The sequence below is a fragment of the Macaca fascicularis genome, chromosome 9, assembly GCF_037993035.2.
Source record: "Macaca fascicularis isolate 582-1 chromosome 9, T2T-MFA8v1.1".
NCBI lineage: Eukaryota > Metazoa > Chordata > Mammalia > Primates > Cercopithecidae > Macaca > Macaca fascicularis.
The window spans coordinates 62983736-63011202 of record NC_088383.1 but is presented as its reverse complement, the minus strand read 5'-3'; the positions used below and the strand labels follow the sequence as shown (position 1 = coordinate 63011202).

The 27467-nt window shown below is 38.1% G+C and overlaps 1 long non-coding RNA gene across 1 annotated transcript; it reads right to left on the bottom strand.

The window, feature by feature from the left end:
- Positions 1 to 24207, bottom strand: LOC141407605 (uncharacterized). The gene is made up of 2 exons (XR_012417271.1): positions 24075 to 24207; positions 1 to 10615 (listed from the first exon to the last, which is right to left on the bottom strand). It is a non-coding gene; the product is annotated as an uncharacterized lncRNA (long non-coding RNA).
- Between the last annotated feature and the right edge of the window lie 3260 nt (positions 24208 to 27467).

The window sequence follows — 27467 nt, the reverse complement described above, 5'->3', positions numbered from 1 at the left end:
GTTGTTGTTGGATTTTTTTCCAACTTTTATTTTAAGTTCAGTGGTACAAGTGCAGAATGTGTAGGTTTGTTACATAGGTAAACATGTGCCATGGTGGTTTGCTGCACAGATCATCCCATCACCATTAAGCCCAGCATCCATCAGCTATTCTTCCTGATGTTCTCCCTCCTCCGATCCCAGTGTGTGTTGTTCCCCTCCATCCATGTATCCATACATTCTCATCATTCGGCTCCCATTTATAAGTGAAAACATGCAGTATTTGGTTTTCTGTTCTTGTTTTAGTTTGCTGAGGACAACAGATGCTGGCGAGGTTGCAGAGAAAGAGGAACGCTTTGCACTGTTGCTCGAGATATAAATTCAACCATTGTGGAAAACAGTGTGGTGATTCCTCAAGACCAAGAGGCAGAAATACCATTTGACCCAGCAATCCCATTGCTAAGTAGATACTGAAAGGAATATAAATCATTCTATTATAAAGATACATGGACGTGTGTGTTCACTGCAGCACTATCACAATAGCAAAGACATGGAGTCAACCTAAATGCCCATCAGTCATAGACTGGATAAATAAAATGTGGTACATATACACCATGGAACACTATGCCGCCATAAAAAGGAATGAGATCATGGTTTTTGCAGAAACATGCATTTCTTTGTTGTTAATTCCATCAAAAATAAAAAACAAAATTTTATTTAGAAATAACAATTCTTTTCACATTAATGTTGTAATGACATACATTAAATTTTTTGTTTTAAAGATCTATGGGTTTTGACAAATGTGTATCATCATGTATATACCATTACAGTATTATACACAGTAGTTTTACTTTCCTAAAATCCTGTGTTCTGCCTGTTCAACTTTTCCCTCATACCCCTGGCTATTTGCCATCTGTATAATTACGCTTCTTCCAGAATGTCATACAAATTCAATCATATAGTACGTAGCCTTTTCATACTGGTTTATTTCACTTAGGAATATGCTTTTTCATTTAATTGTTTTAGATTAACATGATCTCACTATGTTTTCCATGCTGGTCTCAAACTCTTGGCATCAAGAGATTCTCCTGCCTCAGACTCCCAAAATGCTGAGATTAACAGGCAGAAGCCACCATGCCCAGCCAGCAACATGCATTTAAGATTCATCTATGTCTCTGTGTGGCTAGAAAACTTATTTCTATTTATCACTGAATCGTATTATATTGTAGGCATGTGAAACTGTTTATCCATTCACCTAATGAAGGACATCTTGGTTGTTTCCAGTTTTGGTTGTTTCCAGTTTTGAGGGCTACAAAAATTCAACATCTCCAAGAAGATTTTTTGGTAAACTTGAGTGTTCAAATCAGTTGAGTATATCTAGATGTTGGATCATATTGCAAGAGTATGTTTAGCTTTGTAAAAGACTGGCAAACTCTATTTGCACTTGCACCAGCAATGAATGAAGGTCTCATCCACTGCTCCACATTGTGACCCAAAATTGGTATTGTAAGTATTTTGGATTTCAGTCATTCTAATAGGTGTGAATAATCATCTTTGTTTTTAAAAGTCATCTTCCTGGTAATCCCAGCACTTTAGGAGGCCGAGGCAGGCGGATCACGAGGTCAGGAGATTGAGACCATCCTGGCTAACACGGTGCAACCCCGTCTCTACTAAAAATACAAAAAATTAGCCAGACATGGTGGCAGGCACCTGTAGTCCCAGCTACTTGGGAGGCTGATGCAGGAGAATGGCATGAACCTGGGAGGTGGAGCTTGCAGTGAATCGAGATCACACCACTACACTCCAGCCTGGGCGACAGCCTAGAAGACAGAATTCTATCTTCACTGGGGATAGAATTCTATGTTCATTTAAGGATGTTTTGAAAGATGACATTTAAAAAGTGATGTTTTTAAAAGACGATGCTAAAAAGGATAATAAAGATAATTTAAAGATAATGTTACACAGTCTTCTCACTTGCGTTTTTTTTCTGGCAAGAAATCTGCAGTAATCCTTATATCTGTTTCTCTGTGTACAAATGTCTTTTTTTTTCTAGCTTATCTTAAGATTTTATCTTTATCACTGGTTTTAAGCACTTTAATTATTATGTTTCTGGGTACAGGTTAGTTCATATGTTCTATGTCTTGGGTTTGTTGATCTTTTTTAATAGGTGGTTGTAAAATTTTTATCAAACCTTCAACAATCAAAGTTCAAAAGTTCAAAAAGTTAAATTTTTGATTTTGGCAACATTGTAATACAAAATCCATTGGATTTATCCCAAATTAAAAGACTTTATAAATTATATATCACACTTACTTGGTCTATCATGACAGAAACACCAGAGGTCTCAACCAGTGGGCAATAAGAATTCATCAGGCAACATGGCAGCATGAGCAGTAGCAGATGGTTCCTTCATTCTATGAAGAAAGGCAGCTGCCTAACCTTGAGAATTTTCCTAATGAAAGCTTTTTATGTAGTTTTCCCCTATTCCTAGTACACTAGGATAGCACTGTATTATAATGTGTCACTTCAGACACACAGCTTACGCTCTCAGGTCTGCCCTGTCGAGTTGCTGCACAACTCAAGGGGACGTCATTCATATTGCAGAATATTAGGAAATAATTGTTTTTGTTACTAGGCACTTTTTGGAGCTGCACTTCTTAGGGTTTTAATATGCATAGGTGGAAGGATTAGTATGAAGGTAATAATTCTAGATGGGCTTCAATTCTAGATGGGATCTAGAATAAAATCAAGGAACCATGGGATGGTATAAAATAAGCAGTCAGAATGAGCACAGTTAAAGTTAACATATTATAAGGGTTATCGGTAGAATCTGGTGTCAACAAATGGACCTTGACTGAGGTTCTGGCTCTGTCATATACTGAGTGTACTGGAGTTAGGGCTTCATTAAAATGCTAGTACCTTGCTATTAGAGCCAGCAATGTTTAATTGCTATTATAATGTCTGAATGAAATGGTGCAGGTTTAAGTCCTCTCAGCAAATTGCCTGATATACATTGATCCCTCAAAAAGTGGTGGTTATTATTTATTAGACAATGAGGTTGAAGCTGCAATTGAAGGGATAGAATGCAAAAGCTTTGCTAATAGGTCCCATGATTCTGATGCAGTATAGATCATTTTTCTATCCAAGATTATATGGGATCCAGAAATCGGTGAGAAAAAAAATGGAGTCAGACCTGAAAGCAAAGCCAAGAAGCAAAGAAGATTGCGGATATTAACCAACCCAAAGAAAAGAAGAAAAAGTAATAGAGCTGGAATAGAATGAGGAGTCTGGGAACCATGGAGATAAAAGAATAATAGTGAACAGGAAGGGAGGAATAGATAAAGGTCTGAGGAAATTGTCAGGCACTTGTGATTATAGGCAAGTTTCCTCATCTATAAATGAATAAATCTGATTAATAAAACACTGCTCCTGGGAATGACAGTAAGATGAAATAAGGAACCAGCCACATGAACATTCACCACAATGGCAGACAGAGAGTAGACCTGGCCAAGGTCAGCTATTATTATATTATGATGATGGTGTTGGGTAGGTTATGGACACCTTCCACACAGTTAACATTCAGCCATACCTGGCACAGGCCTTAAGGCAATATAAATTACAAAAGAGTAAATGTGGATTTGAAGACACTAAAAGAAGCGCGGGAATGAAAAACTGGAAGTATAGAGACAAAAGGAACATAATGCATAAACATTATGTTCGTGTTCACAGGGTCAGCCATGGCTGGATTGTTGATTCTGTATAAACCTTTTGGAAATGAGCATGTATTTTAAGTCTGTTTCCTTTGCTGATTTGGAGTTGTTGCTGATTTCTTGCCCGCAGGAGAGGCTTTTGTGACCGTAAGAATTTTGAAAGACAAATCAAGCCATTAAAATTGTTACTTCCACTTGATAGATGAGGAGAGAGGTTTGGAGATATCTAGAGATTAGTTCATAGTCCCCTAGCTCATGAGTGATGACTAAGGTTTAAACCCAGTCATTTTCCCTAAATGAACTCCCATTCCATTCTGCCACGTGCTATATAAGGAACATGTTAGATATTCAAACATGGAGGTGGTAACCCCCATAAAACTGAACAGCAGGACAGATGTTGTTTGCCGGAGGCTGAGCCAGATCTGTCTATGAGTGCCAAATTGCTGTCTCAGCGCTGCTGCTGATGCATAGTCTGCTCGCCTGCCCCAGGCACTAGGAGCAACAGGGAGGACCTTCCATATGGCACAAAAGTCCCCAAAGCCCTAGGAGGCACAGCCATGTGACTCCACTGAAGTTGCTTTAACACGTAAGCCACACGCTGCTGGGGCAAGGGTCTAGCTTTGGTCAGGATGAACTTAGGGGCTGCCTACATAGTCCACCTGATGTCTAGGTCTAGGCACTACCTTCATGGCAAATGTGTTTTTCAGTTAAGCAAATTCTGGGTAATTACATAATTTACCGTTTTGATATTTTATTAATGAATGAGCTTGCACGAGATATTGAAGGCAATCCATGAGCATATGCATATTTATGTCATGAAAGCATTTTGGGTTTATTTGTCTCTCAGTACTGCAGAGGCACGGTTGGTATCTGGCGGTTTAAAGCAAGCAAAATGAAATCCTTTCCTTTTACAATTATATAAAGCTAAGTTCTAAATTGGGAAGGTACCTTGCAAATCATCTCATCTACTATTTTTGTAAATGAGATGACTGATGTCTCAGGGGCACCAGTGGAACTTGGTTGTGGTCACAAAGCTGACGAGTACAGAAGCCTGGATCTGCCCCATGATGCCTGGACTTGAGCTTCCCCACTCTTGTGTCTGGTAAAAGTCAAACACATATAAAGTACCAGTTCTCTATTTTTCTCTCCTTTCCTTTTGTTTTTGTTCCTCTTTCATTTCTTTATTATCCAATTTAATTCATAATTTAATAATTTTCTTTCTTGTTCTTTTCTGGTTTTTTGTTTGTTTATTTTTGTTTTTGAGACAGAGTCTAGCTCTGTCGCTCAGGCTGGAGTGCAGTGGTGTGACTGTGGCTCACAGCAGCTTCAACCTTCCCAGTTCAACAAATCTTTCCACTTCAGCCTCCCAAGAAGCTGGGAATACATTCGTATGCCACCATGCGCAGCTAATTTTTGTATTTTTTGTAGAGACTGGGGTTTGCCTTGTTGCCCAGGCTGATCTTGAACTCCTGGGCTCAAGCAATCTATCCACCTCAGCCTCCTAAAGTGTTGGGATTACAGGCTTGAGCTGCCTACCACGCCCAGCCCATTTTCTTTTAATATAGTTAACATTAGTGGACCATGACCTTCATATTATTGGTAGCATGACAGCACTGTTCTTTCTTCAATACCTACATAAACTCATAAAAGTCTTTAGAACTTGCTTCTTCAAACTTCTAAGATTTTAAAAGAGGAGCTCAGAGGAGCTCACACAAATTTCACTGATGGGATGTTATGGCAACTAGTTTCAACATTTACAAGGGAGAAATACTATTGTGATGCCTCATAAAATAATTACTATCCTAATTTTAAAAAGCATGAAAGTATATTTTCAACAACTACTGACACATAAATGAACAGACATCGCATCATTAGCACATCCTTCTCAATTTACATATTCTTTGAAAATCTCATTTACTGAGTTTCTTTATGTCTTCATTTACCAATCACTACCTTGATTAGCCTAGATTAATCAAAATTGCTTTAAGGAAATTGATCAGTTAAAAGTCTTTCTGATGTAATCTGTCAAGCATACCTGATTCAGTCCTACTGTGTGTACCGAACTTAGGCTTTCTTGGGCTCATCTTCTTCACAGATACCTCCATGAGGCTCCGAATATGCCTGGGCAGACTGACGGGTAGGTTAACAGATTTTTTATTTGCTTAAGGGTATAATGGGTTTCATGAATACTTAATGGCTGAATGAGTTTAAGCCAATGACTGAAAACAAAGGCCAAGACCATTGTACTAGACTGTCATATTTAAGCTGCTTTCCTCATCACACCTGCTTCTAAGGAATCTACCAGTCCTTCAGCCAGCAGATGGCCTTTCTTTTACTATATAACCCATGTTCTTCACTTTTTACAGCTATTTGAACCAAAGATGAGCACTTCATGCAAAAGAAGTAAAATAAAGCCTGAATGGTGATTTTTGACTTGACATGAAGAAGCAAATATGGTTAATCACAGTTTTCTTCCAGAAATTTGAAGTAAAAAATTTTGAAAGAATTAGTTCTCATGTGGGGAGATCAACAAACATATGAAAATACAAAACTGACGCCCTGCCCTCTTCCATATGAATAAGTATGTTTATTATTTCATGTAATCATAAAAGATATAATTTGAATTCAGGAATAAACCTCAAAATACAAGGACACCCTATCTAATACTATCCTCCCAAATAAATAGTGTCTTGAGCCCCTTTTCTATACATTTCTGAGTCCTTAATCAGAAATATAACACATAGCAGTCCTTATAGATATAATAATTATAATTATAAATCACAACTTCTGTTTTTCTACCAGTGATCAGGCCATTTATAACTTTCTTCTTCATTAGAATCACAGTGTACTTTTTATTCTGAAAGCCAAGTTCATCTTATGGATGGACTCTTTCCATAGCAAACATTTCAAGTAAACATATTTTAATTTTTTTCCTGCTCCAAATTTTTTTTGTTTACTTTTTTTAGTACAAAGATCATGAGTAAGGGCCCAAAAAATAAACAGAATTTTAGCTCACATGTTTCCTTAAAATCAACATCCTCTTTTGGGAAAAAAAATGCAGATGACTTGTTTCTCACAACCAAAGAATTAAACTAAAACATGCCCTAGTAAACTGAGAAATCCTGAATATCTTTAACATTGACAGGAGTGTATGGAATTCTCTTGTTTGTGGGAGACCCTCACCTGACCTGGCTGAGGATCAGAAGGGAGTGGATGATAAAGCACTATGGCACAGATGTACTTATGTAACCTTCCTACCAAATGCCTACATATTCCTAAAAACGTATAGCAGTGCATTCTAAACACTGGTTCATGGACCAGAGTCCACCTGTAATGATTTTTCTAGAAATGAAAAAAAAAATTCTGTAGTTACTTTTATATAAAATATTTATTAAATTTAAAAATATGTTCTTCATGTAAACATCTCCTCCTTTCTATATTCTGGAGTATCTCACTGGAGAAAGGATATATTCAAATATCCTTTCTTCTGTCAGAAGATAATATTAAATAGTGTTTCTTTCTCAAGATCTCATCTTGGCCTGGTAAAATACTGGCCACCATATGTTAATCCAAACATACATTTTAAATTTTACTAAAAAAATCAGCATAGAGACTACTGAAGTAGAATCAAGACCTGCTGGAAAAATAACCATGTGCTGAACCAGGAAGCCATACAGAAGCCACAGGTAAGGCCAAGAAAGAATGATCACAGGCCCTACAATGAGCTTTGGTGTGGCCAAGGGTGTCACGGTTGCTCAGGAGCCAAACGGTCACCTTAGGAGCTCACAAAGAGAAGGAGGAATCTGGGGGCCAGAGTTTCAGTGATTTTGCTAAAAGGGTAGTTCTCAAACAGTTCTGTTTATTACCATGACTACAGCCTTATTCCAAGTGAGTATCTCCTGGTCTGTGAAGCCCAAGAAAGGTGGATTTTTTTTAAAGCCCAAAGAAATTGGACACTAGACTTAAAGTTAATGAGATACGTGGAATCCTGTGAACATTCCCTCTTCTGTGCACTTGCATATATGGTTTCATTTTTCCACCTAGACCTATGGTTTCTAATCCTGGGTGCATATTAGAAACACCTAGGAGTTTTATATAACCAACCAAAGAGCACTGTGGTGAGTCTGGAGGCCTTGACCTTCTCCACGGTGTGCCCTTGTGTAAGCCACTTCATTCCAGTTTCTTATTACAAAATGAAGTCACTGGAATATATGATCTCAAAGCTTCCTTTTAGCTCAGATGTTCTATAATTCTGTTCTCTTCCACATTTTTTCCCCAAGAAGGAAATGTCATGTCTCGATTCCAAGATGGAAAAATGACTTTAATTTTTAATATATTTTCATTCATTAAATTTTGATTTTTTTTTAAAAAAAATGAAACAACTCAAGTGCCTGGTTTTTATCTTAAAAGCAGAGAGGCAAAGAATTAGAGTACCTTATTGCTTCTTTTGTTGGGGATGCATGGCCATAGTTCACTGAAGGACAGCGAGATCTCTTTGTTGACACACCCAAAGGACTTGCTGGAATTACAGAAGTTGACAGAAGCTGTTCACAGAGAAATGTCTCATCAGAAGCACTCTGCTACAAAACGGCTTGAGGAGGTTGTTAGAGGAAGTTGCTGGCCACCAGGAGTTGTGGCTGCTGTGCACCGCAGAACCTGGACACCGGAGAAAGTGCAGGCCCTGCTGGGGAAGTCCTGTGTGCGACAGGAGCTCAACCTAGAGAAGCTGCATAACTCAGCAGGAGTCTGCACAAGGAGCACACTGGAAGCAGGAAGCAAAACTCTTCCCTTTCTTCTGAAATGTCTCTCAAGCACTCTCTACTATCAAAATTTAGCATTTTGTTTGCTAGTAGAGAAAAAGTACTTAAAGACCTCAGATCCACTTTCATAGAGCAAGCTAAAAGAGTGAATTAGAAGCTGAGATACCATAAATAGATAACATTTAAGCTCTTTGAGGGAGACAGCATGTCTGACTGTTCCTATGTTCTTCTGTCTGGGGAACAAAGGGATTGCAGAATGTTTGTGGAACCCGCCATTACTGTACACATCAATTGTTCTTTGTGTGTTGTCCCCAGAGTCCCCACTGTGCGAGACTGGCCAAGCATCTGGGTTTTCCTCTGATTTCCAACCTGTACTCCGACTTCCCCTTGTGTGCCTGTCTTACCACTGGAACTGGACTCCAGCTGTGGGTCTCTGACCTTGGAATAGTTTTCTCCAGACACTTCCTTTGTATTCTTTGATTCCACAGACTCTAAAATGGGGAGAAATTCACTGAACCATGTTTACTTTAGGTAAACTGGAATTCATCATAATATCCAGTGTGGATGGACACTGAGCAGGTGCTGACTGGAGAAGTTAGGCAAAGCATGATAGTCTCCAGGCTGCAGTTCCATTGGGCCAGTGTTATTTGCAAACATTGTGGGGCTCTGCAAGTCTGAGAAAGAACTAAGGCCCCAGACACCTGAGAAAGAAACTCTAGAGGGCCCCACAAAGCCAGTGAAGACAAATGTGCAAAGGGTTTAGATATTTTTTTCTTTAAATTCTTGTTTATGACTTTAATTTTTAAATAAACTCATTATCAAGATAAGGAGGAAGGATAAAAAATGACATGGACAGAGAATAGAAGGGGAAAAGCTGGAACATTGAGAAGTTAGTTTCAAAGTTAGAAACAATAGCTGACACCAAGCCGAACTGAAAATAATTGAGTGTATTTCCTCATTGCTTCTCATGAAAAATTTCCTCATTGCTTCTCATGAAAAATTTCCTGCTTTCCATGTTAGTTGTTCAGTCACCTTCCTTAAACAGATTAGCTGAGGCAGAGAAAAGTATCATCAGTGCCACAGTCCCTTGTTTCACAAGGATAGGGAAAATGATGCCTAGTATTTTGGCGATTTGACTTTAGAGGACAGAGAAGCACAGACACGATAAATGGAAGCAGTGTATATTGAATGCATTTTTTTCTTCCTCTGCTAGAACTCCATATTGTCACCTGCGTATTGCAGATGATGTTCTGGTTGGAGCTACCAAGGGCCCTAGAAGCAGGAAGTAACATCAGTCTCAAGCTTTGTTCTGCATAGGAACAGGTGTTATCAAGTGATGAATGGAGAAATCTCAGCTGCCCCACAGAGGGTCCCACGAGTGAAGAAAATCTTGAATGTGCCAAGTTCCAGAGTTAGCCTTCCTCTCTACATGTCTTGAAAATAAATCACATTGAAATCATATTGACCTGTCAAATGTTGATAAGGATCTCAGGGATAACTAATTAAAATGCCAGTCAAGCCCCTTTCTGCTGCCTCTTTAAACTGAAGCCAATCATGGGGCTGGTTTGCTAAGCATTTATCTATGTGTGTGTGTGCCCAATTTTATTAGAAATTTAGGATTTTGTTCTTTTTAAATATAACTTTTTTCTACAATTATAAAGATAGCGTATCATGATCATAAACACTTAAAGAAATATAGAACAACAAAAAGAGAAGATTAAAGTCCCACCTTGAACAGAATTTCATTTGAGAGGTCTCCAAGTACGGAAATTCACAATTTTGATGAGAAACAGGAAAAGGAGATGAGGGTCATACATATCTCCATGTTTTTGTGTCCTTTGATCTTTCTCACTTCTCTGTAATGCATTCAACTCTTCCCAAGTTTAAGCCAAGATTCAATAATTTAAAATCTCATCTCTTAATTTTTAATTTCTGTCTTAACATCTGAATCTCCATGTCTTTTCTGCATATATAAGGGATGAGTTGAATTTTTTTTCATATGCTTGTTGGATGAAGATGTCTTTAGATATTCATTGCAGGACAAAGTAAGGGCCTTTGATTTCCTCCAGGGCATTGAAGCAAAATGGCCACAAAGCGAGTTTTCCAGATGAGGTTCTTGATAAGGAAGCAGGCAGGCACAGACAAAAGGCTCAGTGAAGGAGGACTACACTGCAGAATAGAGGAATAGCAGTTAATGAAACAAAATGCCATCAGAAACGTGTTCATGGTCTGGAGACCAAACTTTTATGGGGCCAGACAATCTGTCACAGCTGGCACAAATTCCTGCTTCACCACTGATCAGCCTTGTACACCTGAGCAAGTTACCTAACAACTTGTTACCTTTGTTTGTGCATAAGTGATGAAGTTTGTTAAGCATACGTTCCTCATGGATTATTTTCAGAACTACTACTCATTATTAAAAATCTAGGCAACCCCTGGTGCTGAAACACAGGAGATACTTGATAAGCACTGTTCTCGTGTCTCTTCTCCCTTGCTGCTGATTTATAATCTAGTGGGGTCTGGCGTTGAGGAAAGGTTACTTTTGAAATCATTTTTTTCCTTAGTTTTTTTTTTTTCTTTTTTTTTAGTTCAATATGTGTCTGCCTCCCATTTCCTACCTGAGAGTTTGTAACTCCAGGTTAGCAATACCGAAGGTGTTGCTATGGCTACCGCTATACTGCCACTTTAGGTGGTGAGAAAGCTGCAGGAGGCAGAGTCTGTGCTTTCATGCAGATGTCCTCAAAACTGCAAAGAAAGAAGGGTGAGCCTTGTGAAGGTGCTTGGTATGAAATTCTAGATAGGCAGTGGGCAAGAGTTGGAGTCACACCTGCGATGTGAGGTTCTGGGCACGTCAGACACAGACAACATCCTCCCTGCAACACCAGGCCCCTGCGAATGAGCAAGTGCCTCATTCCAGACTCAAACACAAATTCCCATTTCCCTGATTTTTTGTCTCTTTTGTCAATCTCTTTTCTATTTCCAACTAGATATCCTTTCTTCCTTTCTTTAAAACAGATTCTCCCTGATTTTACTCCCAGAAAAAAAAAAAAAAAAAAAAAAAAAAGGTAAATGCCCTTTTTCCTTTAACTAAACTTGCTTATTGAATTGATTCAGTTTACAGAAGGCAACAACATCCAGGCACATTGCCATTCTCCCACACCATCATGAGGTATTGATCCCTCCCTTTTTGTCTAGATATCTTTGGCATTTTTTCTTTTTTTAGCTTTACTAAGGTATAATTGACAAATAAACAGTGTGCATATTTGAGGTGTACAATGTGATGTTTTGATGTGTATATATATACACATTGTGAAATGATTTCCACAATTGAGCTAATTAGCATATCTGTCACCTCACATAGTTACCATTTTTTGCATGTATGATGAGAATACTCAAGAGCTACTCTCTTAGTAAATTTCAAGTATACAAAACATTAGTATTAGCTGTAGTCACCATGCTATACATTAGGTCTCCAGAATTTATCTTAGAACTAAAAGTTTGTACTCTTTAACCAACATCACTCCTTGACCCCTGAAAACTGCTGGTTTACTGTTCCTATGAGTTCAGCTTTTTTACATTCCCCATATAAGTGATATCATGCAGTATTTGTCTTTCTGTGTCCAACTTATTTCACTTAACCTAATGTCTTCCGGGTTCATCTATGCTGTCACAAATGGCAGTACTTCCTTATTTTTGAATATTGAATAGTATTCTATTGTGAATACACACACCAAAGTTGTTTTTTTGTTTGTTTGTTTGCTTGTTTGTTTTTTTTTTGAGACGGAGTCTTGCTCTGTCTCCCAAGCTGGAGTGCAGTGGTCTGATCTGGGCTCACTGCAAGCTCTGCCTCCTGGGTTCACGCCATTCTCCTGCCTCAGCCTCCTGAGTAGCTGGGAGTACAGGTGCCCGCCACCACGCCCAGCTAATTTTTTTTTTTTTTTTTTTTGCATTTTTAGTAGAGACGGGGTTTCACTGTGTTAGCCAGGATGGTCTCGATCTCCTGACCTCCTGATCCACCTGCCTTGGTCTCCCAAAGTGCTGGCATTACAGGCATGAGCCACCTCGCCTGGCCTATGCACACCAAAGTTTATTTATCCATTTATCTGTCAGTGGACACTTAGGCTATTTTCAAATCTTGGCTGTTGTAAGTAATGCTGCAATGAACTTAGGAGTGCAGAAGTCTCCTCAAGATACTGATTCCACTTCCCTTGGATACATGCCTAGAAGGTGAATGACTGGATCATATGATAATTCTATTTTTAATTTTTTGAGAAACCTCTGTACCATTTTCCATAATGGCCATACTAATTTACATTCCCACCAACAACATATAAGGGTTCCTTTTCTCTGCATCTTTGGGGAAATGCAATTCAAAACTACATTGAGATATTACCTCATACCTGTTAGCGTGGCCATTGTCATTGTCATTCTAACCTGAGACCACATCAGTCTACAGTTTGAACAGAATGTATTTATCAGTCCAGTCAAAATCCTCAACATCAAAGGCAAAAATTATGCATGAATTACTTCTCCAAGCTTTGGACTTGTCATTTAACATACACATCATTTCATCTTCCTAACTATTCTACGAAATAGCTGACATTTCCTCATTTTACAGAGATAAGTACTTTGCCTGAGGTCACAGAGTAAGTAAGTATCTGAGTCACTATATACTGATATAGTGCCTAATACTCTATAATTGCAAAGTCAGTCCTCATTCTTTCTGTTTAGTTGCCTTATAGTGACATAGACATAGTACATTCAGCACAAAATATTACACCTATGTAAAAGTATACACAGCATTAAAAGCTACCAGTTATAACTGACCAGTAATGTTTCTGAAATTTTTTTTAAGTCAGTACAGTATTCATCAATGTAACCTATTTTCAGAATTACTAGTCTTTGGAAAATGTATATCTAGGGAAGCAGAGGAAAGCAAAGAACTGATGTTGCCTATGGCATTTCATGTCTAATGCATAGTACTGTACCCCTCAGCTCCCAGAAAATGAATTCCTATCTTTTTCTCACTTCTTAGAAGGTTTGGTCACTATTCACATAACTAAGAAAATGTACATGTTATCCTTTTCCAATCTATTGCTCTACTTTTCCATTATGAAATAAGGAGGCAAAGGCATGATAGAAAGAAAATGACCTTTAGATCATGAATAATCAGGGTATGAATCCTAGATACTTTCAGCAACCTCATGCAATTATTTATCTTTATAAGAGGTGGCCATGGCTCTCTCCTTGCAAGGGTGGAAGTCATGCTTGTGATGTGATGTCTATGCGTATCAGGACTGCCCTACGTGATATGTTCTCTGTAATATCAGGCTTATCCAAACAGGCAATAATTATGTTCTGGAGTCTCAAGCACAAATTCATTTTTCTAGTATTTTTGTCTCTATTTTCAGTCTAATCCCTATTTCCAACCATATAACCCTATTACTATTTAAACAATTCAGTGAAAATGCATATTTAAAGTTCCTAGTAATTTATCTGGCACAGAGTAGATGCTCAACAGAATGAATTTCCTTGTCCTTGTCCTTTTCCATTTCAAAAAGGAGAACAACCCACTTCTCTGGTTTGGGTACAGGCTACTCTTGTTTTTTGACAAATCCATTATCCACAGGCAACAGGTCTGTGAGAAGTTCAGGAAAATCAGCATTTACTCAACAAAATGGCACTCTGATATCATTTCCCTGTGGGGTTTAATTATTTAATAAGCTTACAAATACCCACCATATATGAAAGGGAGCAAATAGAACAAATCAGGGAGTTGGACTTTGAAAAACTCACAGCCTGGCTGGGGAGAGAATGACCCAAGAAAGAGTGGTGACTGTGGGATAAGAAATGCTGCATCTAACTGGGGGACTCCAGATTAGAACCACAGAGTCATAAAGAGTGTGGGAAGTCTCTCTAACCGCAGTCAAGTGAAGAGATGATGATGGAATTGAACTCTCCACAAGCGTTAAAGACCAGTAGTTCTTCCAGGTTTCAAGATGATATAAACCCTCCACCCCTAAAGATAGGACCAAATCTTTACCAGGCAAGCCTGGCAGCAATCACCTTGCTCTCTAGAGGCTGCAACCAAAGACAACCATTTCCAGGAGTTAGCTGATTTAAAATATTAGTTCCTAGTGAATTTTAGTTCAGTATTAGATGTGAGCATTAGGATCTCTGTGTAATACATGGGAGCAGAGAAGCTTCATCTATACTCTTAAGCTGCATTGACAACGTCCAGTTTAAGACAGAAATTAGACAAATCTCTGAGTCATTTGAGAAACCAAGCCAACTTTCAAGTATTGGGCTGAGCAGGCTGCCCCAACAGTCTACACCAACTGTTAGAGGAAAGGACGATTCACCTTCACTTCCAGAGCCTTCCTCAATAAGGGAAGTTCTGTGCTACTAGAGAGACCCAGGCAACGTCTTCCTTTAGGAATCCTGCTGAAAATATGAGGTATCTTGGCTAGTTTGTGTTTCCTCTCCACTGTCTGAAGTTTAGAGAAAACAAACATTGGAAAACAAAACAAAACAAAAAAGGAGTAAACATTCATTCAGCCCACATTTGGGGTCAGACACTGTTCTGTGTGCTTATCTCCAACTGTGCTAGACATCATTAACTCTACTGAGCAGCTGCAGAGATTAGAATCACGGAGTTAAAGTGACTTTCCCAAGGTTACTGAGCTGGTAAAGGGTGGAGATCCGATTCAAACTCATGACTGAAAAAAAACTTACAAGATTTTTTTATTCTACCACATTGCACCTCCTGAAACGACAAGATTAGCAGTTCCTCTCTTTGTTTCTCTTACCTTCCTTTTTTATCTCCTTCTCTATCTTTCTTTGTTTTCTCTACCTCCTTTGTATTTCATTTCTTACCCTCGCTCTTGATGATATTTGTGTGGCATAGAGGTCATGCTTGTTGACATTGGTTTATATTTCTCACTGCACATCATTTTCCAATAAAGTCAAATTCCTATCTAGGGGGAAAGCTTTCACTGAAAAGTTAGAAACAAACATTATATATGCCTAACCATCAAATTACAAGCATCATTAGCTTTCTTCTATTCTCTCTTTATCTTTTTAATATATTTTTAGAGTTATTTATTGCTTAAGACATCAGTTTGTTGAATGACACTTCCAGTCATTACCTCCAAAATATATAGGATTGTTATGGGATCATACACTTCAGGCAGTATTAAATTGCCAAAGGAAGATTAAGTCTTTTCCTACAGTTTAATTCTATAGAAAATTTTCCTTATATTCGTATGTGTTGTTTCTACTCATGATTCATATGTGGTGGCTGGTAAGTATTAGGTCCGTCTTTCATTTGCCCCTAGTGTTCAGGAGAGTATTTTATTGTGATGTCATGAAATGCAAGGTTAATATTACTCAACAGGTCATATACACCATTTGCTGTCCACCACGAAGAAATACAATTAAGATTTTAAGCAAATAGACTGTCAGAAAGGAATGCATATTGCTCTTAAAGGCACAACTTCAGTGTCATTGAAGAGTTCAAATGCCTGCAAACCCTGTTAATAACATTGTTTATTTCAGAGACTGGCAGTTTTTTAAACAGCTGATGGAGCACAAATGTAGGTCAGTGTTGGGAAATTATGCTGAGAAATGCTCCATACCTCAGAATTGGGTCATGCCTTGAGGACAGCACAAACATAATGACACCACTGTCTCACTGTCCATGCCTTGCTCTTGGCCAAACCTGCCCAACTCATTTAAGCAGCCACATCCAACTTTATGTATGCACTAAATACAGACAAAACGAAATCTACAAATTATTCTAACTCTGACATGCTCACCTTATTAACAGATGAGGACAGGGAGTCAGAGTGTAAGTTTAAATAGTCAAAAATAGGAGAGTGTTTTGGTTATCCAGTAGAGAGTAACAAACCATTCCCAAGCTTAATGGCTTAAAGTAACTGCCACATTCATTTTGCTCACTAATCTGCAGTTTGGAAGAGTTGGAAAGAAGGGGTGGCCTATCGTTGGTTCACTTGGCATTTGCTTAACCACTCAAAATCATGAAGGCATCTTATGAAAAATACCTGCAGAACCTGTAACAAAGAATGAGTTATTAAGTGCTGTTTGGACATCCAACAACAGAAATGGCTCTGGACTCTGCCCTGAGATAGAATGTCTGTAACCTTAAATTAGAGAGAGCCTCCACTTAATCCTTGAGAGGTTAGTGGTTCTTTTGACAGTCTCTGACCCCTTTTTTCTGGAGGGGCAATTCTTTCCCTTATCTAAAGAATGATAAACGTGAAAAAACACGTGCAAACTATTGAGAAACACTAAATTATTTGATTTTGTGTTTAAAGCAGCTTTTTATACTAATGAAATGTATACAGTTTAAGATTATCTAGTTCTAATCAATTCTGTTGACAGAAGCTCCACACAATAGGCAGAATAACCTTTGGGAAAATAGTATACACATATGTGTATGTGTATATATATGTCCATATAAATGTATACACATTTACATATTTAAATGCATATATATGTGTATAGTTTATATTCATAGTTATCTAGAAAAATATTTTTGCATACCAGGATTATAAACAATTTTTTATAGTAAACCATTTTCTAAAAAGTTTTTCTCTCTACATTGTGTGTGTGTATATATGATATGAGTGTATGTGTGGGGGGGGTGGGGGGGTGCATATATACAGATACTGGCTGGGTTAATAAAAATCTTTGAGGTTTTTACCTGCATTCCCTTGAGTAGTGTTATTGTGCCTTAGGTTGGGGGATAATAGGGAAGTCATTTATCCCATAATGTGCCATGACATCTCTCATGATGTCTTTCATTGAAAAGCCAAGCAGATCCAGACAAAGTTTACTACTGTTTTGATATCAAGCTTCCTTTAGTTCAGTAGCATTCTCTAGTAGTTTTTAACCCTATTGAGCATATAAACATTCTAAAACTCCCATGCTACTTCTCGGCAATAAAGAGCATATTGAGGCTTTCTAAGGTCCTAAATGCTTAGACACAGTAGTACAGACATTATCTCTTAGGAGGACTGTTTACTCCTCACACTTGTTTAACTTTGTCCCTTACTCTATACCTCACCAGCTTTTCTGGGGATTTTGTTCCCTTTCTGGCCTGATTGGCTGTGAATGGAAGATTGGGATCGTTTGTGGTTGGGATTTACTGATACCTATAGTATAATCATTTCTTCTTTGATTACACTTGGAATAACCTGTTACACACTGAGGGAAATTTTATTCTCAATATATCCACCTAAATCTTTTGAGTAAGTCATAAATACCTTCCTTTCTCCTCAGGAACTAGATGTCTAATTATCAAAAAATTATCAAATAAAAAATAGAATCAGGTGTCTCCTGTGTCCACTGTAACAGCCCATCTCTGAGGTAGTGGAAACAACGGACAGGGCTCAAGATAATTTAAGATATTAAAATATTAGAAGGGAAGTTGGAGATGGGAGTTTTAAGGAACAAATTTTTTAAAAGGCATTGGTTAATATTTCCAAATAACATCTTGTCATGATGGGTTTGTACCTCATGTATATTTCTTGTTTATCCATGAACGATCTGCTCTACTAGGTTCTGTACACTTTACAAAATAAAATAAAAACTATGGTGATGACATCCTAATTTCATCACTTGATGCTTAGTTATCCTTATAAAATTATAAACTACTTTATGATTTTGAGAATGTTTTGTCATCTGCAATATAAGCAACTTTACAAAAATCTTCTAAAAATAAAATAAATAATGAAAGTAAAACACAAAATGCAGCACCTGATATTTAAAAGTCTGGCTATTTATCATTTCTTTAGTGACATTCATTCCTCTGAATCATGATTCAGACAAGATCCTTCCTTTGTGTTTCCACAAGGACTCAGTTAAAACATTTGTGTTACACACTGGTCAGAATTGGAACCCAGATTCATTTGTCTAAGTACATGATTCCTCACTTCTACTTTTCCCAAGAGTGTCAGAGAAAAGCTTTGAGCCTATTACACAAGAATGAGCAGAAGTCAACTATGTGTTTGATCAGAATTAAGCGATCATGCGACAAGAAGTTATCACTTGAAACTGCTTCTAGAAGGTCATCTGCAGTATATAGAATTATTTAATTGGCTTGTCCGGTAGTTGAAGTCTAGAAAGGTGGAGGCTAGAAAGTATGGACCAAGTGTACACCCAAAAGTGAATCCAAAACATTTTGAGAATGGGAAACACTTAAAATCAGTCAATTCAAAAGACACATTAAATTCAAAAGAGCAAAAATAAAACAGATGACTGACTCCTCAAAAGAAGTGATGGAAGGCAGAAGATATTGAAAAGGTATCTATAAAGAACAGAATAATATAACTGTCAAACTAGAATTCAATTCACATTGGACTCATCCTTTGAAAGAGAAGATGAAAGCCTGCATGGTGGCTGCATGATGATGCCTGCATGGTGGCTCACATCTGTAACCCCAGCACTTTGGGAGGATGAGGCGGGTGGAACACCTGAGGTCAGGAATTTGAGACCAGCCTGGACAACATGGTGAAACCCCGTCTCTACTAAAAATACAAAAATTAGCTGGATGTGGTGGTGAGTTCCTGTAATCCCAGCTACCCGGGAAGCTGTGGCAAGAGAGTCACTTGAACCCAGGAAGGGGAGGTTGCAGTCAGCAGAGATCACACCACTACACTCAAGCCTGAGCAACAAAAACAAAACTCCATCTCAAAAAAAAAAAAAAAAAAGAAGAAGAAGAAGAAGAGATAGAAATATTTGCCACACACACACATCCAGAGGGAGAGAATGAAAATTTCTAGAAAACCATCATTTAAAAAAGAAAATAAAGTTATCAAAGAAGGAAAATAATCTCAGAATAACACATACAAATACAGAAAGAAATGAAGAACAAGTCAATGGGTTTGCATGTTAGTAACTCTCAACGAATACTAACATTTTAATATTATAAAACTATAATAATATCTGAAACATTTTTTAAAAATATGTAAAACTAAAATATATGACAAAAATAGCAAAGAATATGGTGGCCTATAAATATAGAAAAATGCTCTAATGTTTCCACTATCTGGAAAGTGGTAAAAGTAATCATTTTAATTAGGCACAAGTAAATTTTTTTAAAGAGACATTGTGTTCTCTCAGCTAACCACCAACGAGATAGTAAAAGCATGTTTAACAAAATAATGTCTAAAGGAAGAGACTATACAATTTTTAAAAACTTGATTACTAAGAAAATACTAGAAAGGAATGCTAACAACAAGTACATCAGTTGTGACACACTGAAAGAACATATAATTATATATATATATGTATATATATTTTTTTTTTCTTTTTTTTTTTTTTTTTGAGACTAAGTCTAGCTCTGTCGCCCAGGCTAGAGTGCAGTGGCGGGATCTCGGCTGACTGCAAGCTCTGCCTCCCAGGTTCATGGAATCTCCTGCCTCAGTCTCCCGAGTAGCTGGGACTGCAGGTGCCCACCACCATGCCCGGCTAATTTTTTGTGGTTTTAGTAGAGACAAGGTTTCACCTGTTAGCCAGGATGGTCTTGATCTCCCGACCTTGTGATCTGCCCGCCTCGGCCTCCCAAAGTGCTGGGATTACAGGCGTGAGCCACTGCGCCCGGCTTAATGATATATTTAAACTCTAACATATCATGAATTAATCTAAATTGAAGTGAACTAACCTTTTTAATTAAAAGAAAAAATATTAGACCATTAAAACTGTATTATCTTAAGAGGGATAATTTTTTCTTTTTCTTTTTTTTTTTTTTTTTTTGTGACTGTGTCCTGCTCTGTAGCCCAGGCTGGAATGCAGTGGCGCGATCTCAGCTCACTGCAACCTCCGCCTCCCGGGTTCACGCCATTCTCCTGCCTCAGCCTCCTGAGTAGCTGGGAGTACAGGCGCCCGCCACCACGTCCGGCTAATTTTTTTTTTTTTTTTTTTTTTTTTTGGAGAGATGGGGTTTCACCATGTTAACCAGGATGGTCTCGATCTCCTGACCTCGTGATCTGCCCACCTTGGCCTCCCAAAGTGCTGGGATTACAGGCATGAGCCACCACATCCAGCCAAAAGAGATAAATCTTAAATGTTAGAACAAAAATTTCTGAGAGCAATTGAATAGAAAAGGTGTGCAATGCACAAGCTAACTAAAAAATATCAGGCATAACTACACTAATGTTATTTAAAAGTAGTTATTAAAACAGGAAGCTTTACAAGAGTTAAAGAGGAATGTTTCAAAATGACTAAAGGATAAAATCCACAAAGACAATTTCCCAGTTCTAAATGCATATGCCTAATAGTACATCCTCAAGATTACACAAAGCAAAAACTATAATGGAGCAATAAACAATATCCAATTATTGTGGAAGACAGTAACACATCTCCCTCAGAAACTGATAGAGCAAGAAGACAAAATATCAAAAAGGATCTAGATGGAATACCTTTTCAAACTTGACTTAAATGATATGTATACAATATTGCATAAAAACTCTACCAGAGTAAGCATCCTTTTTAATTATGAGTATTCAGTGGTATGTATTAATACTATATCATAAAGAAATTCAAAAGAATTAAAATCTTATATATTCCCTGAGAACAGTAGAATTTAGCTAGAGAGTGATAACAAATGGACAGTGGAAATTTCATACATCTTAAAATTAACCATGAAGAACAAAGTTGGACAAAATGTTCTACTGAGTACCAAGATTTTTATAATGCTAAAGCTAGTGTTGTACATGTACCAAGCAGAAAAAATGGAAACAGAATGGAAAGCTCAGAAATAGATCCACATATAGGTGATAACTTGCTTTATGATAAAGGAGACTTCAGAGCAATGGAGAAAGGTTTTTTTAAATCAACATGAGGCATTTAGATAGCCATGTAAAAATTAATCTTTATCCTTAATTCACAAATACACAAAAATTCAGTGCAGGTGGGTTATAATCAAAATGTGAAAGGCAAATAGTAAAGCTTTTACACAATAACATAGGAAAATATTTCCATAAACTTATGGTAGGAATGATGCCTTTACAAAAATTAGCCAGTGGTGGCATGTGACTATAATCCCAGCTACAAGGTGGAGGTTGAAATGAACTGAGGTCATGCCACTGCACTTGAAACTCTGTCTCAAAAAAAAAAAAAGACATATTAAAAATAATGCAAAAAATTAATAAATATAAATAGCTGATTAATAATTTGAACTATGTTAAATTAACACTTATGTTCATCAACAGACACCATTAAGCCAAGTTACAGTATGAAAGATACTTGCTGTATACCCAGCTAACAAAATATTTTATGTAAGAAGGTCTCCCCCAAACAGTAAGAACCAAATAGAAAATGGTAAAATGCCTGAACTGGCATATCACAGTTAACATATCCAAAAGTCCAATAAACATTTGAAAAGGTGCTTATCCTATCAATTATCAGACAGGCAAATAAAAACCAATAGAAAATATAATTGTCAGATTTTTAAAAATAACAATAATATTTGTTGGGGAAGTGTGGAAAAATGGAAAGTTTCATAGTTTTCTGTTAGAAGTGTATGTCATATCCGTGCAATCACTTAGGTACGTTGGCAGTATCTTAAAGTTCATTTCACATATATATTCCTGACACAGAAAGTCTACTCTTTAGTATATTGTCAATATAAATCTATGTACGTTTTAGCAGCATTATTTGTAACGCTAAGTTGTAATGGTAACAACACAAATGTCCATCAATGTTTGAATGAATAAATATATTGTGTCTTATTCATACTGTGATCCTATACAGAATTGCAAATCAATTAAACTTACATAACAAACATACGAACAACACAAATTGGCCTTGGAAAATTCTGAGTAAAAAAACCAGACCTAAGAGAGTACATACTATACAAATTTCAGTTAACAGACAGAACTACCTAATAGTGTTAGAATAGTAATGACCTTTGGCAGGAAGCTACTGAGAGAGGCATCCGTGATTTTATTTTTGAAAATTAATTTAGCTATACATTCATGTTTTGTTTTTCTGTGTGTATAATTTAAAAGTTTATAAAGGAAAAACACTTGGGCCAAAATGTAAGTGATTTGATAAAATTTTGTCAGTAACTTTTATGTATTTCTAAATTCTTTCTTCAAGTCATGTTCTGATAAATGACGGGAGATCTGGGGATTTGGGGACCACCTTAAAACCACCCTTCTCCCCACTCTTCCCTTTCCTCTTGGTTTTGCCCTGTTGAGTGTCAAGCTCCACATGCAAAACTGCGATGTCCTACTCTCCATGATTACTCTCCACCAGTCAGCTCTTGGCCTCTTTCTGTAGGGAAACATTTTATAGGATTACAGAGTGGAGCTATGGGGGTGAAGGAACTCTAGACGTTACCCTCCTCCTTCTGCAGTAACAACTTGGGTAGTCAGACTTGAGGAGGGCTTCACTGGCCCGGGGCACCTTTTACTTGGGTGATCTATTCGCTCTTTAATAATTAAAGGAAGCCTAAGACGAGCCCTGAGGAAAGGGAATAAGGCTAACTGCAGGGAGACTCTGCCACTGGGATTTACTTCCATCATGAGATTGCTTGTGCTGTGTCCATCTCAGTTTCCTAGGGCCGGAAAGTAGAGAGGTGCAGCCTCCCACAGTCATAAACTCTTGATTCCCAAAGGGTTAAGTGTGACCACTTGGAAAGCAGCAAATCCAGGTGAGGAGGAGAGATTTCCACAGGAAGACTGCAAGAACTATAGAAAGAATACTTACAGAGACGTTGACCTGACCAGGTTGTAATTTTCTGTGTAGATGCCTTCAGGGATCTGAGTCACTTCTCCAGGTGGCCTGGAGACCTAAATGTCAACAACTGGAGACTCATTCCTGAGTCTCATTTTTCTCATGTTAGCGTAAAATGAACCACAGGTCAATCTAAAGTGTTGCAAGTACTAATAAATGCTCTTCTTGACCTCATCAATTTTGACTCATACGTTGCTTGATTTAACCAAAAGATTGTATGAAAAATGCCCCTCCTTGAATGTCTTGGCTCTGCAGTGGAGTTATCATGGATAGCTATCATAGCATCTTCCCAGTGCAGAGTGTTACCATGTTAGCTGTATCCTCCATTCCTCCATTTCTAGGTCACAATAATGAATTACTGGGGCATTTTGTGCAATGTAACCATGCCCCAGTCCTGCCCCGTCTGCTGTTAATTGGGCTTGTCAACTTAAAAAAGAGAGACGTATAAAGGTAGAAAAGGAAAGGAGGCTTTATTTCATATAAGGGGTTACAACCTGCAAGTTGGCCATCTCCCAGGCCTGGAAGCACAGCCTCCAGCCAAGACCAGAGACAAGCACTTCAAAAGAGGAGGAGTTGGGTTCAAAAGATGAGGGCTTACAGCTTTATTCTGAACGGGTTGACTAAACATACATATTCAACAGGTAACAAGAGGAACTGTGAATAATCACGGAAGTAGTCCTGACACATGTGTATTGAACAAACATGCATATAACAAAACTCATGTTCATTTTGGGGTGGAGACTTAATATTTAAATGTATTACAATTAGGCACTCTACATCCAAAGGCATTTTCAGGACAAGAAGGCATGCAATGTACAACCTCTGTAAATTAACCACAACCAGCCATGGTTAGTAGTCTTCTTACCTGGAGAAACTTACTAAAATCAGTCTCTTCTCCAATCAAAGCTGCAGCTATGGCTGGTGGGCCAGGGCATCAGTTAGTCAGCGTCTATGAGCTGGATGAGTTGTAATTGCCTATCTCAAGGCCAATGCTTATTTAACTGCTAGGGAAAAAAAAAAAAAAGAAAGAAAAAAATGTGTGGCAGTTAGAACACAGTTTATCCTTTAAGTGCAGGAGTGAGTGACTTAACCCTTGCCTGCCATGGCCTTAGGTCCTATTTCTAATTTTGGTGTCTTAATGCTACAATGAGTCCATTTTGTCAGTCTTATGATCTCTAGTTTAACATTAATGCTGGTCAGTTTTTGTGTCTAAACCATAAAGGGAGGGGGTATAATGAGCTATGTCTGACCTCCCATCCTGTCATAGTTAGAAACTCAGTTTTTAGGTTTTTCCGGGGTCCCCTTGGCCACAGGGCATCCATTCAGTCGATGAGGGCTTAGGATTTTATTTTTAGTTTAGAGTCCTCATAACCAAGATAGGCCAATCAGAAGCTTGTCTGTGAGTATTGAAATTTAAGACTGAGTGAGATGTCATGCCTCTATGTTTAGATAATACTGATATTTAAAATGCAGAAAGTGTGGGCCACTCTTTTTTTTTAATGATGTAGACTTGCAAGTGAAGAAACTTGGTCTGCAGAGAAGGAGATAAATAAGAAATATATATACAGAAAAACTGTAAGCCTCAATTCTAGTACTATATTCCTGCCCTTGGACTTCAAGAGACACCCCTCTTTCATTATTAGAAGAAATTCTCTCATTTATGCTGATTGAGGTAATGTGAGATGTTTTTATTTATTATGAAAGAGAGCTAATAAATAGAAATATTATCACACTGAAAAACAAGTGGGTAGGTACTCTTAGCATGAGCATTACCTATGCCGATTCAAAATATCTGCTCCTTTAAATCTATAGCTTAGGTTCAAGTAGAGTTTTTTCCCCATCTCAAAGACCTCTTTTTCTTACATGAAAATGCTAAGACTAGTTTATCGTCTCTGTTTTGCAGTTCGCCTCTGGGACCAAAGGAGACAAAGGCAGTTATTTAGTTTTGTTTCATGATTGTCCTTCAAGATGCTGAAAATTGTAATTTTTGGCTTATTGACTTTTATCTTCTTGCAATTTGTTAATGCTTTCACTTGACTGCATCTTATGCTACAGATGGGGAGAGAAAGTAGCACCAAGTCATTTTTCTAATATTTACTGTGAAGATCTTCCAGTAATTCTTATTCCCAAAAGAGCAAGCATTCTGGGCCACTTTCCCTTGGCAGAAGGAAGCAGAGACTCTTTTGTGGGCATTCCAGACAGCAGTGGAGGAAGTGTGCACATTATGTGCAGACTTGCCTTCCAAACCATGCTGATGTGCTGTAGATCGATCCGCCAGGCAGCAATTACACATTCACGGGGGAATCGATGCAGCTAAATTTACATTGACCTCAGCACAATAGTTAGTAGTGGAGCAAATCCCTTCAGGCTCTTGTCCAGGGAAATGCAAATAGATATAGACATGTATGTTCCTCAGAAAATCTTTTTCGGGAAACAATGGTTGGCCAGAAGATTATAGATGGATCTTGGGCCACCTGGCATCTGCAAGTGTTTTGAGACCTTAATTTTTGTAGTTAAGTTTAAGCAGGAAAAGAATAAGGAAAAGCATGTCATAAATAATAGTAACCTTAATAAAAGTCAGTGAGCATTTTTTCACTTAATGTGTGCCACTCATGGTGATATATTTATAATTAGCACAACTATAAGGAAAGGTATCATTATTATCACCTTATCTTATTGATGAGAAAACTGCAATTCAGGAAAGTTAAGTTGCAGAGTCCACGTGTCAAAACTAGGACCTAACACAGGCAGTCTGATTCCAGTGCTCAGAGTTTGAGAGCACACTGTGAACTGTTTTTGTTGTTGTTGTTGTTGTTATCATTCTTCTGACTATGAGGCACCTGCCAAGTCTTCACCCCTGAGGTCTAGGCAAAGACTATCAGAGAACCACAGAACCAAGTGTAACCTGAGGAGCAGAAAGGAGACCTGGCATAAGGGACAGCAAGTGGACAAACATGGTCAGCAGGCAGGAACAACAAATAGAACAAATCAGTTCATGGTCGGCTGAGATCATGGATAGCAAATGTGTCCAAGCCCCAACAATGAATGCTTGGGTGCATAAGAACATCTGCAGTGCTAGCTCTGCATGCAGGAAAGATACTCAGGTACCAGGGCTCTCCCAGACAGCAGGAGGAGTGAAGCATCCTCACATCAGTGCATCTGCTCTAGAGGGAGCACTGGCTTGTATCAGAGCCCATGGTGCCCTTCCTCTGTGCCACTCTGTGTCCCTGTCCAGGCCTCATGACTTTCTGAACTTCTTTTCTGTGTGAGAGGAGAAATCTGTATTTTGACTGCATTCATATCCATGAATGAACCCAAGGAGAAGGGGCAGAGCTAACACTGGTTTGGGTTCCAAATCTCAGAATCTTTTGACCACACTTCCCAGCATCATCCCATCACAGATGATTTAGCATCTGCCAAATCTTTGTAAACTGTCCATTTTGGAGAATTTCTTGGACAGGGGAGAGTAACCACTTCATAGGCCATGCTTATATTCTTGCCACCCCAAAGGCTGCCCCTGCCCAGTCCTTAGCTGTGGGATGATAAATACACCTGAGTGGCTTTGCTTCTGTCATGCATCCTTCAGCCAAAATTCTCTCCTAGGGCAGAATGTTCTATGGTTCATGGTTCATTCTCAATTTCTTCTCTCTTCCCTCACCTCAGCTTTCCCGTCATCTCTTAATTTTGGTTTGGTTTTCTGAAGAGCATCACTCCTCAGCTAGTTTATCTCAGCCCAGGTTGCCTAGAATACCTACTAAGGTTTCTCAAAGCATTGGGTGCCTAAATACGTGCCTTTTACAACTCACCTTGATCATTAGATAGTTCTGGTAGTTACCGGTTTTTCCCAATACTTGCCCATGATGTTTTAATCCCCTAATAAAACAACTAGAAATCCCTAGATTTTATTTTTCATGGGCAGGTGGCTTGGGGAGACTTAGGATCTCCTGAAATTAAGACTCCTCTGATTCAACAATTATCTGAGAATCAAGAAAGAAGAATGTGAAAAAAAATGAGAATAATGAAACAGTTTAACATTTCTGAGGAATAGACTGGAGGTAATATGACATCTTAAAATTGGAACTGGAAATCATTATTTGTTTGCCTGGCAAATTCAGTCCTGATTAATTGTGAAAAATGCCAGTTTGGAACCAGTTACTTGACTGAGTTGTTTAAATCACCCTTATCAAAGAGTTGTTCGAGGACTACCTAACCAGTCTATTATTAGAAGTATTTGCAAGATCTAGAGCAACAGTAAAGA